This window comes from Brachycentrus maculatus, unplaced genomic scaffold (genome assembly GCF_059751285.1).
Source record: "Brachycentrus maculatus isolate JH-2025_06_01 unplaced genomic scaffold, ASM5975128v1 h1tg000179l, whole genome shotgun sequence".
NCBI classification, from domain to species: Eukaryota; Metazoa; Arthropoda; class Insecta; order Trichoptera; family Brachycentridae; genus Brachycentrus; species Brachycentrus maculatus.
Window position 1 is genome coordinate 381,391 of NW_028280930.1, and position 13,610 is coordinate 395,000.

The 13,610-nt window shown below is 33.1% G+C and overlaps 1 protein-coding gene and 1 non-coding gene across 3 annotated transcripts in view; one reads left to right on the top strand and one right to left on the bottom strand.

The window, feature by feature from the left end:
- The window catches only part of Madm (MLF1-adaptor molecule), a 66,643-nt gene that overhangs the window by 2,900 nt on the left and 50,133 nt on the right, over positions 1-13,610 (top strand). The window lies entirely within an intron of this gene.
- LOC148308041 (U6atac minor spliceosomal RNA) lies at positions 13,237-13,333 on the bottom strand. The gene has a single exon (XR_015837747.1). It is a non-coding gene; the product is annotated as a U6atac minor spliceosomal RNA (small nuclear RNA).

Here is a 13,610-nt window from a genome sequence, read left to right on the forward strand (position 1 = left end):
AGATAACACCGTTTATATGATGCAGTGCCCTATACACCATCGGGTGCTGATAAGGGTTTTAATAAAAAATATTTCATACGAAAAAAATGGTATGATGATTTTTCGGCATAGGGAGTATTTCGTGACTTTACATCCTAGTATTTTTGGTAGACCCCCCTGCCACTGAAAATTCTCTAATGAATTTGGAGATGATGGTCCACTAGTCCCATAAGCTAAGGTCAGGGCCATGGCATATTATTCTGTTTGGTTACTGTATAGGTCAGTGCACCTATATATTACTCTAGAATCCAGAATCACCCATTTTCCTGAGAGTTTTTATTAAGTATTTATTTGGAGTCCTTTTTCTTTAGGCGTTCGATTTTTAAACGATTTGACAGCATTTTCCATTGCAGCATCATTTTCCGCCCTAGTGATGTAATTTTCTGTCCACTTCGCTAGGGCGCGCTTCCACTGAAAGATTGGCACACAAATGAAAATGGCCAAAACGACTGGCGCCATACGACGTTCATCGGTCGCTGCAAGCGCCAAATTTTCCTCTAATTAATTATTTTCAGGGATAGGGAAGGTTACGGACGGACGAATTCGAATTATCTATTACAAAATAGTGTTGTAAACGAATTTCCGCGTAATTTATCTGGCACCCGGGTTATTTACATCATTATTACGACCCATATAAATGGATATTAGTTTAATTAAGCTTTATTGTCTACAGTTTTATGTAGAGAACGGTAATGGATTAATGATGCTTTTTTTGCCAAAACACCCACATAAAACAATGGCATATCGGTGTTTATTTTGTTCGATAGCGCGTATTGATTCCCAAACTAAGCATTGTTCGATTCTTTCAATTCACCCAAGACACGGTGCTCCGTACGTTTTAGTTAATTTTTTGGATTATTTCTAGTTTTTGGACGGAATTAAAATAGTATTTGTGCACCGTGCTTTCATCCTTTCTTTGCCAGTTCCATGTTTCGCTTCCACACATTAGTGTCGGTACCAACACGCCGTTGTGAACCGCTAGCTTGGCTTCCATGGACATATTTTTATTTGTAATCACTCTGTTCAAGGCACTATTTATTATTTTCCCTGCATTCACTCTTTTCTCAATATCCTTATCCACTTTTCCATCCCTTGTGAACATGCTTCATAGATATAAAAAGATTATCGTACACAACCTTAGGTATTTTAAGGAAAATAAAATCTTTCACGAAGTTACCATGTATGACGAACATCTCAATCACTCTGTTCAACGCACTATTTATTGTATTCCCCGCTTTCACTCTTCTCTCAATATCCTATAATGAATTAATTGGGGATATTAACTTCTGATGTCAACTTGTGTGATAAATTTTAAATCAAACACTGATTTTTTGAGTCTACTAAGTTGTATTTTATTATAATTTATATTTGAAGCACTAACTTTGTGATTTTCCATTTTATAATTAAAATGTAACTTTGTTTTAAAATCACTATAAATATTTTATTATAACTTAATTATAATATCTACCGGTTTCGACGCTAACCGCTTCTTTATCAAGACAATCAGTCTTGATAAAGAAGCGGTTAGCTTCGAAACCGGTAGACATTATAATTAAGTTATGATAAAATATTTATAGTGATTTTAAAACAAAGCGACATTTTAATTATATTGTTAAAAAAATACAACGTAGTATACTAAAAAAATCAGTGTTAGATTTAAAATTTAATACATAAATTAAAAATGAGTTCTACAAATTAAACTCCAAATCTATGAATAAATTCTGATATCAACTTAATTATTCTGCACCGTGGAGATTATGTAATGGCCTGCATCGTGTAATCTCATTAGCAGTAACCGGGTAATTTAAAAGGAAATATTATTTCCATATATTCCCGACACCCGCCATTATCAGATTATTACGCTCTACTATGTGGCGCTAATTAAATTGGCAAAAACTAATTGAAAGCCACTAGAAGATAGCTGTCGCTTGACGCCGATTGATCGGCTCTTTGAACCTCTGTTGGTTAAGAAATAATAAATATGGATAATTTATGTAGCGCCATTTTCGTTATATACTTAAAGTGGCCATACGTCCCGTTTTGAACGGGACCGTCCCGTTTTTAGATAGTCTGTCCCGATATAAGATAACATTTTTTCATATTTATATTATTTATTCCTCTTATTTTCTTTATCAATATTCCTTTTCTTTTTATTAATACATAAAAACTATGAAAAAAAATACGCGTTTTCTTGAATATACATACTATTACGTAAATATTGGTAAATGTCCCGATTTGAGGACAAAAATAAATGTTCACGTTAAATATACAACCTCAAGGGCGCTTCACTGTGAATGAATTGGGGAAAAGATGATGATGGAAATGATTTAGCAAACAAGTGAAAAAAAAACAATGAAACTGTTCTAATTTCCCTTCGCATATATTACAATTAATATTATGCCCCTGGAATTTTACAACATTAGGTATTATAGTTATGTTACATTAAAAATTTTCCATTGGGTAATTTCGATGTAATAAAATTAAAAATTTCATTGATGCGTGTTGTACGACAATGAAGTAATTTGTTGTATTCTGTCGAAACAATAATTATCCGCAATCTAATATTTCTATTCTATCAAAGTAATTTGTAAAACGGTACGTATAATATATGTACCTACATCTCACATGATCAAACGCCGTGCAATGTGTAGTTAGAGGTGTAGGAATTTCACCTTATCATATTAAATAGTCCAAACGTGCTTGAATTCAAATTTCCATTTCAATAAAGATTTCCAGGAGCGACAAGCATAGGAAACTACCGGTGGTCTTAAGATTGATCTTAACTAAAATTGTTTTTAAAACTACCCGAAGTCTCGAGATTGATCTTAACTAAATTTGTTTTTAAAAATCACGCGAATTAAATGTCAATTCGACACGTTATTACCTTTTTTGTGGGGTACAGAAGCCTTATTATAACGAATTCAATCGATTTTAACGTGAAGCATTTTGTATTGCACGTTAATAGTTTAAAACTCTGTAAATCATGTAAGCAAGGGGTAGTTTGTAATAAATCGTTTCTTCTTTTCATTAATTCATATATCCGCTTAGTTCTAAGGTACTGCATCGAATCTACGCTGTGTACTCTCGACCACACATTATGAGAAGACAAGGTGATCAATCCTGCTTCCAGATTATTATATCTGAGACTAGGAGTTCAATATAATTGTTGGGATAGAGATGACGTAAATGAAGCTCAAGATAAAAGGACATTACTCTTTTATGGGAGAAGAAATATAAAATTTATCTTAGGTAGAAAAATGAGAATGGCAGTAGTGGCTAGAACACTTGCTAGAGCACTCGCACAAGCTTGTGTACGACACGTACACAAGCTTGTGCGAGGAAAAAAATAGCATATGTAATAGTCGCGAGTATTATTGAAGAGCTAGTTCTCCATTACGAGGGGTTTTTGTTATTTAGGAGCTGCTAGTTCTCAAAAATTACCTCGACAATCCCTCCGTGGTGAAAATTTGCTAGTGTGTTTAGCTACTAAACTGGAGGTCTCAGGCTCGGTTCCCAAGAGGGTCAAATAGGTGTTTTTTCACTCTAGTACGAGTATTCATTTAATATTTCCCTGGACTGGTATCTGTAGTGCAGAACTGATCACCTTGCCTACTTATAAATAACGATCGATTTAAAATTGCATCAATTTAATGTCCTATGCACCATTGGGTGCGAATAAGGATCAGTAGTAGTGATTGTAGGTACATTAGGATAAAATTGTCCCTCAAATGAGTTTTTACTCGTCGACTTCCACTCTCATTTGCATCTCACCGTCATGATATAGAAATGAGTAGGTGCGTGGCGAATGAATGAGATGTTAAAATAATCGTGTAATAGAATACCAAAGGCCGTGAGTCACTCATACCTGAGTGGTTCGCATATTAATGTCGCACTCCGCCGGTCAAATTACCGGTAGTGGTGTGCTTTGCTCCACGCTCCATCTACAGCGAGTCACCAGTCGGCAGTCGCGACTCTTGCCTTACCTCAGGCACTAAACCGTGCTTTATGGACTGCTGCGTTTCCGTAGGCCTCAGAATGCTCCCACCTCATTCCCGAATCCGGTACAGAAATTCTCGGCTTCCATTCTTACCCACTCGCAATAACCATAAAAAAATCTGTGTTTTATCAATCATGCAGTGTATTTTGCGATAAAAAATATTACCAATGCTTTCAAAGTGCCTATTACTGTCAATGGGGCATGTAAATTAATACTAAATAGAGTGTACAATTCACCACCATGTTCTATATGCCCAGGGTGATAGCCGCAGGAAAATTATTAACCCTACTAGGAGAACCTTGGCCCTGATAGTAGACCGCCCGCTCTGACAACTCAAACACGCCCTTGCCACAAATCAAAAGTCCTGAGAGGGAATACCAAGCAGACTTAACATATTCTAACGACGCTATCCGATATTACTTAAACTTTGAGTTCTACCAGATGAGGGTTGGGCAAGACCCGGGAAGTTCGGACCATCTAGAGAGGGCTGGGCCCCGCCGGAACTAAGATCTCCGACGTTAGTATTTTTTTTTTTCTTTATTTAAAATTCTTTTGCATTACATAAATTCAAAAACAAAAAATATTTATAAAAAATAAAAATAAATACAAAAAAAGATCCCACAAAGGCATGGCCTGTGTGTGGGTATACAAAATAAATAGTCATAGTACAGGGTATAAGGGTATAGGTTTCTATGTATAATTAGTTAATACAAAATACAAAAAACTTAAATTAAATACAAAAAAAAATAAAAATAAAAATACTTGACTCTCAGTGAGCAATTTTTTTTAAATTTTTTTTTTAAATTAAAACTTAAACATAAAAAAGATGACAAAGTAAAAAGCTAGCGATCATGTTCTAAATGAAAAAGGAACTTAAATCTGTCTCTTTTATAAATAATCTAAGCAAATTTTTTAATTTACACGAACTTAGGGAATTAACATCTAACAAATAGTCTTTGTGGAATAAGTTGAACAGTTTTGGAGCTATGAAAAATGAGTGTCTTTGCGCAAGTCTGGATTTACAAAAAGGGATTTCTAATAAATTATTAATTCGTTGGCTAGATCTATTATTATTTTTAGGAAATAAATGTTGGCGCAAATAAACATATTTTAGACACTGTTGGCAATAGATTTCTCGTAGCTCCAAAAGTTCGGCTTCCTGAAATAATTGGTTGGAAGGAAAAGTAGATTTTTTTTTAAGCATGATTTTAATAATAAGTTTTTGGACTGTTTCTAAAGGCTTTAAATGAATATTGAATGCTCCCCCCCATCCAATTATTCCATAACAAAGAGAAGACTGTACAAGTGCATGATATACCATTTTGTTGGTGTTAGGATGGACATAACTAGACAAACGTTTAAAAATATATGTCAGATACCTAAGTTTGTTCACAATTTTTTCTATGTGCTGGTTCCATTTGAGTTGACAATCTATTGTTAGACCCAAATATTTTGTCGACTTTTCAGATTTCATTTTTACACAGTTATTACATATGTCGAGGTTACAATTTTTGTTATGAAACATGATGTTAAGATTCGATGAAGGGGCTGACGAGTAAGAATTGTAAAAAGGTATGAATAAAGTTTTTTCACAATTAAGAGAAAGGAGGTTCCGATCTAGCCACTCTTTGATTACTGTTATACATTTGTTGGCTTTGCTGGCTGTCTCTTCCCAGGATTTACCTTGTACAATTATTGCGGTATCATCAGCGTAGGAGAACAGTTTACCAGGTACATCGATATTACAAAGATTGTTAATATAAATTAGAAACAATAAAGGACCGAGCACTGTTCCTTGTGGAACTCCGTGTATCACAGTGTTAGCCTTACTTATAGTTGGTCCAATCTTGGTGATTGTTGTTGTATGATTGTTAGTATTCTCTAATTCTTCTATGGTAACCTTGTCAGCCCAGATGTTAGTTCAGTTTGGCCCTTCTAGGCAGTAATAGTATTTCTAGGATATTCGAAGATGAATCCCATACTGTCCTCAACATCTCTCATTTTTCAACCCAGCAATGGATGAAGCAGCTATGCCTAGGGAGACCTATCTTTGTAGAATTGTCTAGAATTTTTTAATGTAATCGCCGTAACATCGTGAGCTCGACGTCCCAGGCTGGTATTGATCGACTGCAAGACTGCAGTTCCCATCAATACCAGCTTATCAATACAATACCTACTGCAATTCGTTTAATTTAGAATCTGAAATAACAACCAATGTATAAAAAATCATAATATCGTCCTACACGCTCTTACATCCGTATTGAATGTTATTACATTTTTTTTACAAAAATAGCCATATTTGCTCAACAAGTCTCATTAATATGTATTTAAACCAGCCTATGACGGTCGTCAGCCCCGTAAATGCCCTGACTTCCATATTCTTCTTCATCTTTGATGAGATGTCAAAAAATAATATTTATTATTATTTAATATGGTTACAAAAGTTTTTTTTAAAAATAATTTTACTTCATTTTGTAGACATTTCTACTTTAACGATCTTAAAATTAATAACGCAGTTCTCTCCAATAAAGAGACTAAGCTCTTGTGCTTGGAGAGGGAAGGAGGTATTCTTCCGCAACGTTAAATTTATTTGACCATGAATGCCTTTACAATTTCGTAGGCCTTGTAAAATAATTACGCCCGCCCAAAACTAGATTTTTGTTTATTATTTTTTTCTTTCGGGATTTTTTCAAAAGGGTTCATTTCCAGCGCCTAGGAGTGTTGCAAGTGCCAGTAGACCTACTCGTACGTGTGCCAACTTGCATTCCTTTCTGTAATATTTTGTTCGCGTACAGTATTTATTTTAATTCAAAATATATTCTCTCCGTCCTCTTGTAGAGAATGCGAATAAAAGATTTCTCGGCTTATTTATGTTTCCTTTAGTTTTTAGCGGCGTGTTCATCAGCATTCCTTCGTTTTGGTAGCAACATTAAACCATGATTCATTCGGCTATTCACATTGGTTACAATGTTGGCTTGTTCAGGAACTACCGATGTAAGAGTGGTCTTGTACGAGTGTATGAATGCAGTGAGGTCAGCAACGTTGGCTTGCTAATCTCGCACAATGGGTTCATGGAAATACTAGTCGTTCACTCAAATGTGGTTTAATTTTTAAATTTCCGTGGGTATAAAACGTTCGCATTCCTGTTTTTAGGTATAAACGGCTACAGTTTTTAGTGCGTACTTACCGAGACAAATTATATATTTAAAATAAAACAACGTTCTTTTTCTCGAAATATAAATTCATAAAAAAACGTGCATATTAGTTGTTCTTTGTTTTTATTGTCCATGTTGGGATTACATACAGTAAACATCCTATAACGTTGTGATATGAACCGCGTTATCGGAGGGAACATTATAAGGGGTTAATGTTTTAAATTGTATTTTTACATTTTCACCAGCAGATATGACTGAAAAGAGTCATTATGAAGTTAAAATACAATTCGAAAACATTTACCCCCTGTAACGTTCATCTCCGATAACGTAGTACTAATCTCAACATTATAGGAGGGTTTACTGTATATGTATTTGTAACTTGAAGCTGTAAAACTGTGTAATAAACCTTAACGTTGTAGATATATTTTTAACTTTTATTTTAAACTAAAATTGTTAAAAATACCGTTTCATCCTATTCTTAATAAAAAAAAATTTCTTAATTTTTTGCTATTGAATTCGTATGAGAGTTTGATATAATTAAGATTCTTATGGTGTAACATGGAAATGCAATTCCGATGAAAATTCAGGACTAATTGCATACGCTGCAATATTATGTTTTGATAGATAATACATATAAGAATGTAGTATTATACTTGTACTACTGACCTTTATTTCTTCGTTTTTCTTGTAGCTTATTCTTGGTACGTGTCCCACGTATAGACACGTTTTTTTGGAGTGCGGTGAATCACCGAATGGCCATTCATAGACGGAGTATGCATAATATTACAAGTATATAGCAATATAAAATACAGATACGTATGTAATAGGTTCCAACCCATGTTTATACGTTGTAAATACCACTTTTTAGAAAAAAAATTCTAGCAAACGCTTTTCGCGGAAAGCGATCTTTTGGTAAGGTAATTGTTGAATAAATTAATGTTGTATTAGGTATATACGAGTAGTTAGGTACGCAGAATATAACTGACAGCGAGGTTAGCCAAACTGGAGGTCAGGAGTTTTAAGGACATTGTTTTTACAGTATGTACCTAAGTGCTTACTTATACTAGTATAAATATCAACTTGTTTGTATATTTTAAGATTTTTCACATGTAAATATAATAATACATTTTTATCAATATCTGAACAGACACGACGATGGTTTGATATTAAAATGTGGATCTGACGAGTGTAAGCCCAAGAAGTCATATTCATATGGGTTACGACTTATCAAATATATCAAGAATTATCTTGATAACAACCCCTTGTAATTGTAATTTAAAGCGCAATTTTATCCATTCGGTTTTCAGTTTTTATCGATTGTTGCGCGATATGATCGATAATCCGGAAATTATCCGGAGCATTGGTCTGTATGTTCCCGATAGATACCTAAGACAGCGTCGGCATAGATTGTTTCACATTCCTATATACAGGACCAACCTGCCGATGGTTATGCCTGTGGGAAGAGCTACTGCTATTTATTTTATTTTATTTATTTATTTTATTTATTTACGGTTCACAAACAATGAAAAACATATTACAATAAACGAAATACAGTGCAATACAAATAGTTTTGATGTTTTTCATCAATTAGATGGGAACACAACAAGCTTACAGAAACAATAAAGGTGCAGGTTAAACACATATATAAAGAATAGTACCTAATTTGGTTGTAAAAAAAGGGTAGTAACAACTAAAAGTAATGAAGAGAGAAAGAAAAAAATAAAAATTAGAAGTAAAAATGCTGAATAATATCATGCCGGATATTGATCTGTTCCATGTGTCTGAGGGGGTATTCCGAAGCGGGATTCTTCTACATCTTTAACAAGAGTGTTCTTCTTTAGTTCATAATTTTTGTGTTAATAAATATAAATGGTATACACGCTTCACATTTTTGGTTGTAATGAATTGGTTAATTATTACTGAATAAATTTAATTGAATTGAATTGTGAATTTAATTTAATTATTTCGATTCGCTGAATGCAATTTATTATTTTTCGGATAACGACCTCCATCGATTACAACGAACATGAGAGAATCTTGAATAGCCACTTTTACGGTCAATGGTTTTATAATCACTGTTCAGCCTTGTTTTTTCTTTTCTTTTTTTACTTGTTGTTAAATATGTGATTGACATTTCTATTTGAAAATACTTTTATATCAATAAACTTCGACCTCGAATTATCATCACCCAGTGTCAACATCTTGTTAGAGGAGGTACTTGGTACATAATCGATGCGTACAGGATTTAGAAAAAAATATGTTGTAAGAGGTAAAATTATAAATAAAAATACTTGCAAAAATAAACCTCACCTGGAAATTTGTGTATACAAATTTTAAAATTTATCCCTATTAAAAATAAAAATGTTGATTTTTTTTTAATTATGACCAAATTTAATCAGTTTAGATACAGAGCGGTCAATATTAATGGCATTAATCAACAAATTTTGTATTTTTTTCTTTCAGCGAATAAGGGGATGTAAGCTGAAATGTAAATTTTTGAAATATTACTGTAAATAACATTGTTATTGTATTTTTTTCGATTTATTCATTTTTTCACGGAAAATTCTTACCATGAAATTTGCTACACTTCATAAACCGTACGTTAGTATAATTTTTGCAATACTTTTTTAACGTTTTTATATACAATAATATTATATCGTCCGTCAACGTAATCAGCGGCATTATGGTAATAAATAATATATGATAAAGGATTTATGTCCGCAACTGTATATATTTATTGCACCAAAATGGTTTATTACCTATACGTTTGCACATAAAACATATTTAACTGGTATATACAGCGTACAGAGACATTTTGCATTTGTGTAGTGCATTGTCAATATCCATGATCGATGACATTAGTTTTGGTACCCACTTTTGTTATTTCTATTTCGTAATAATGGCATTGAATGACATGCGATCGAAATATATTTAATTCAAATGTTTTAACAGCTTATTTATTCAAACCACTGAGTAATACGGCGTCTGGTTCATTTGGCAGCATTATTTTTTTGTGAGTTTTTCATGTTTCTTTTAGGTGTGTGATTCGTTAGCATGCGAATAATTAATTGTATTAATGGCCTATTCTGAGTTCTGACCGTTGCACAATGTGTTTTTTAAAATCATTGCCTTTTGACGTTTAATGGGTTATGACTTATGTCGAGTTCAGTGGCGGATCTAGCTAGAAGCAAAGCGTTAGGGCCCTATTGCAAGGGTGTATAGAAGATTGCTAATTTTACAATAACAACACTTATATTTTTAATATAAGTTGTATTAAAAATATCAATGGTAAGCGCATTCGATAATTAAATGTTTCAACTCAACCTTTTTTGGTAACCCTGTATACGTTTTTTTTTTAAAGTGAGTTGCCCAGTATGGTATGTATTTTATAATCTATCTGAGTAACTTCACTTGTGTACCATTTGGGTCCAAATTATTACAATAATTTGCCTGTAGTTATTTTCTTCACATTGATGAAGGGGCCCCTTCACATTTGATTTAAGCTCCCGGTATCCAAGATCCGCCACTGCAAAAGTGGTACCCATCAACAAATTGGACATTAACCCAGAAAATGTTTAGTCAGCGCACGCGGCGCCGTCTTCGTGTCCCCCCAGATCCCCGGTTTGGTGACTGATACGACTACGATGACTTGCTACCGTTTATATTCATCATCATATTGCGAATCGTCGCTGACCGTCGGCGCCTGAATCGTCACAAACCGCGATATGTGATCATTTAGGTGCCGACTGAGATTGGTCATTTTGTCTAAATTTGAAAACATTTTTAATCAATAATATAATAACGGTTCGATAAGCACTTCAATGAATAAAATAATAATCAACTCACTATTTATGAATCATGTCACCGGATACTCTATTTCCTTGTAATTTGAAATGATTCCACGAGATATCTATTTCTTTTGTCATATCAAATGACGTTTAGCAAATAATGATCAGTTGTTAGTTTGACATTGATAAGGTATCTGGTCGATAATGATTGTATCTAATTATGGAATTTGTGATGCGTACGAAGCCGTAAATATTTGCTTAATCTCGTTATCTCATTGATGTTTCGAAGTTTAGTTGGTTTTGATTAGTGGTACAATGGATCAGAGCGGAGAATGGACCGCCCCTTCTGGCGGATATCACAGATTGTGTTGAGTGACTGACTACCGACTATAACGGACTTAATACGAATTGATAGTGTTATTGTCATGAAGGCTTCGTCATTCTATTCCCATTACGGGCTAGGCCACACAATACATCCGAATGAAAGATGATTGTGGTGGCTATTCATTTACTCGGAAATAATTTTGCTAACCATAAATATTTTTATATTATATAGAATTGTATTAAAATTGTATTTAAATTAGAAATGACATACTTCAATCATTGTTCCATACTTGCAAATTTCTCACTGTACTAACTATACCGTAGAACGGGGCTACTTGAACTTTGATGTGTTACTTGAGCCAAAACAAGATAAAAAAAAAATTTAGATCGTTGTATCGATCGAAGTATCGTGACAATAAGTGTCACCTGTCAGGGAAACAATGAATCATGTCGATACGTTCATTATTGTAGACCAAATACAGTTTTTTTTTGTACTAGGCAGGTAACATATCAAAGTTCAAGTAGCCTCGTTCTACGGTACTTATTTTGTTAATATAACTTCATTTTTATTTTATGTTGTTATATTTATAAATTAAAAAATATTTTCTTTATAGTGTAAATGAACGTCTCGTCACGGGTTCTGCTTAGTAAGACTTTCCTCAATAAAAAATAATCCCCTTGTGAAAATGTAAAAATACAATTTGAATATTAACCCCCTATAACTTTCTGTCCGATAACGCGGTACCTATCTCAACGTTATAAGGGGGTTTACTGTATACCAATTTACTAAAATGTGTACTTAATCACCCGTTTATAGCATCCCTGATTTACTGAAATTGAAAACTGTGCTTCAAGATTTTATCAAAAAATACTCCACTACAGACTGCTTATAAAAAACCTCAACAAACAAATTATCCGCAAATGTATTTACGTCTTTGTTATTGTTTTTCTTGCTTGGATCTTTTTATTTTTTTCGCGCGCATTAAATGACAGGATTATAAAACCTTGAAAACGCCCACCGATGTTTTTGCCTTTTGTTTATTATGTATTTTTAAAACGTTATCAGTTTTACTGTGTCACACAGATAACAAACCTACATCGAAACATAACGTGATATTTATTTATGTGACGTGATAAACAATATTGTTATATTCTTACTTATTTATACTTTTCAAACTTTACTGTGACATTTAATATAATGATTTAGGTTAATCTTAACCGCGGACAATTTATCTTTAATGTTGTAGGTACTGCTTAATGTAGTTCCATATTATATATATATATATATATATATATATATATATATATATGTATATATATATATATATATATATATATATATGTATATATATATATATGTATATATATATATATATGTATATATATATATATATATGTATATATATATATATATATATATATATATATATATATATATATACATATATATATATATATAATATTTTATATACAATTCTGGCTATCCCCATTATTAGGTCGGTCCAGGTAAATCTCTCGCAGGGGCATGCATTCCATATAGGCAGAAAAGCAGTGCCTATCCTAACTTACCCGCGTGACATATAACAACGCAACCAGTACATACCCTACCTTACTAAGTAGTACCTAGCTTACCTTACTACCTACCTCTACTGCCTGCCCTATAAGTAGTATCTAGGTAACCTTACTATCTACCTCTACTGCCTACTGTAATTAATTCTCCATGCACGCCACTGATATCTCGATTTCATACTTATTCATATATTTTTTAAATTTCTTTAGTTAGCTTATATTACAACTAATACAAACTATTATTTACACTTAATTATTATTTACACTTAATTTACATCATATATACATATATATTTACACCTTCTTACAGTAAACAAAACATTTATTTTTAAGGACAAGTTATATTTACATCTTCTTATAGTAAACAAAACATTTTTTTTAAGGACAAGTGTGCCTTATCCGTTTTATGTGTTCCATCCTTGTCAAGGGGAGTGCTTACCGTCTCTCCTTTCAATAGACACTAGACACTTTCAATAGACAATAGAAATCAAGCATAGCTTTTACAATTACTTGAATGCATAAGTTTTTCACGAGCCATACAAATAAGCATCCTTCGCAGAAGGTAATCACACTATAATGTGTGTACACAATATTTTGTGACCTCTTTTCTTCATTGAGTTTCTGAAAGTTTTGAAGGCTGTTGTATTTGAGTATTTCATTCAGTGCACTTCGCTAATATTATAATACCGTGTCTTGTGACTATGGTCGTCTCGGCGAAATTGTACCGCATGATTTAAT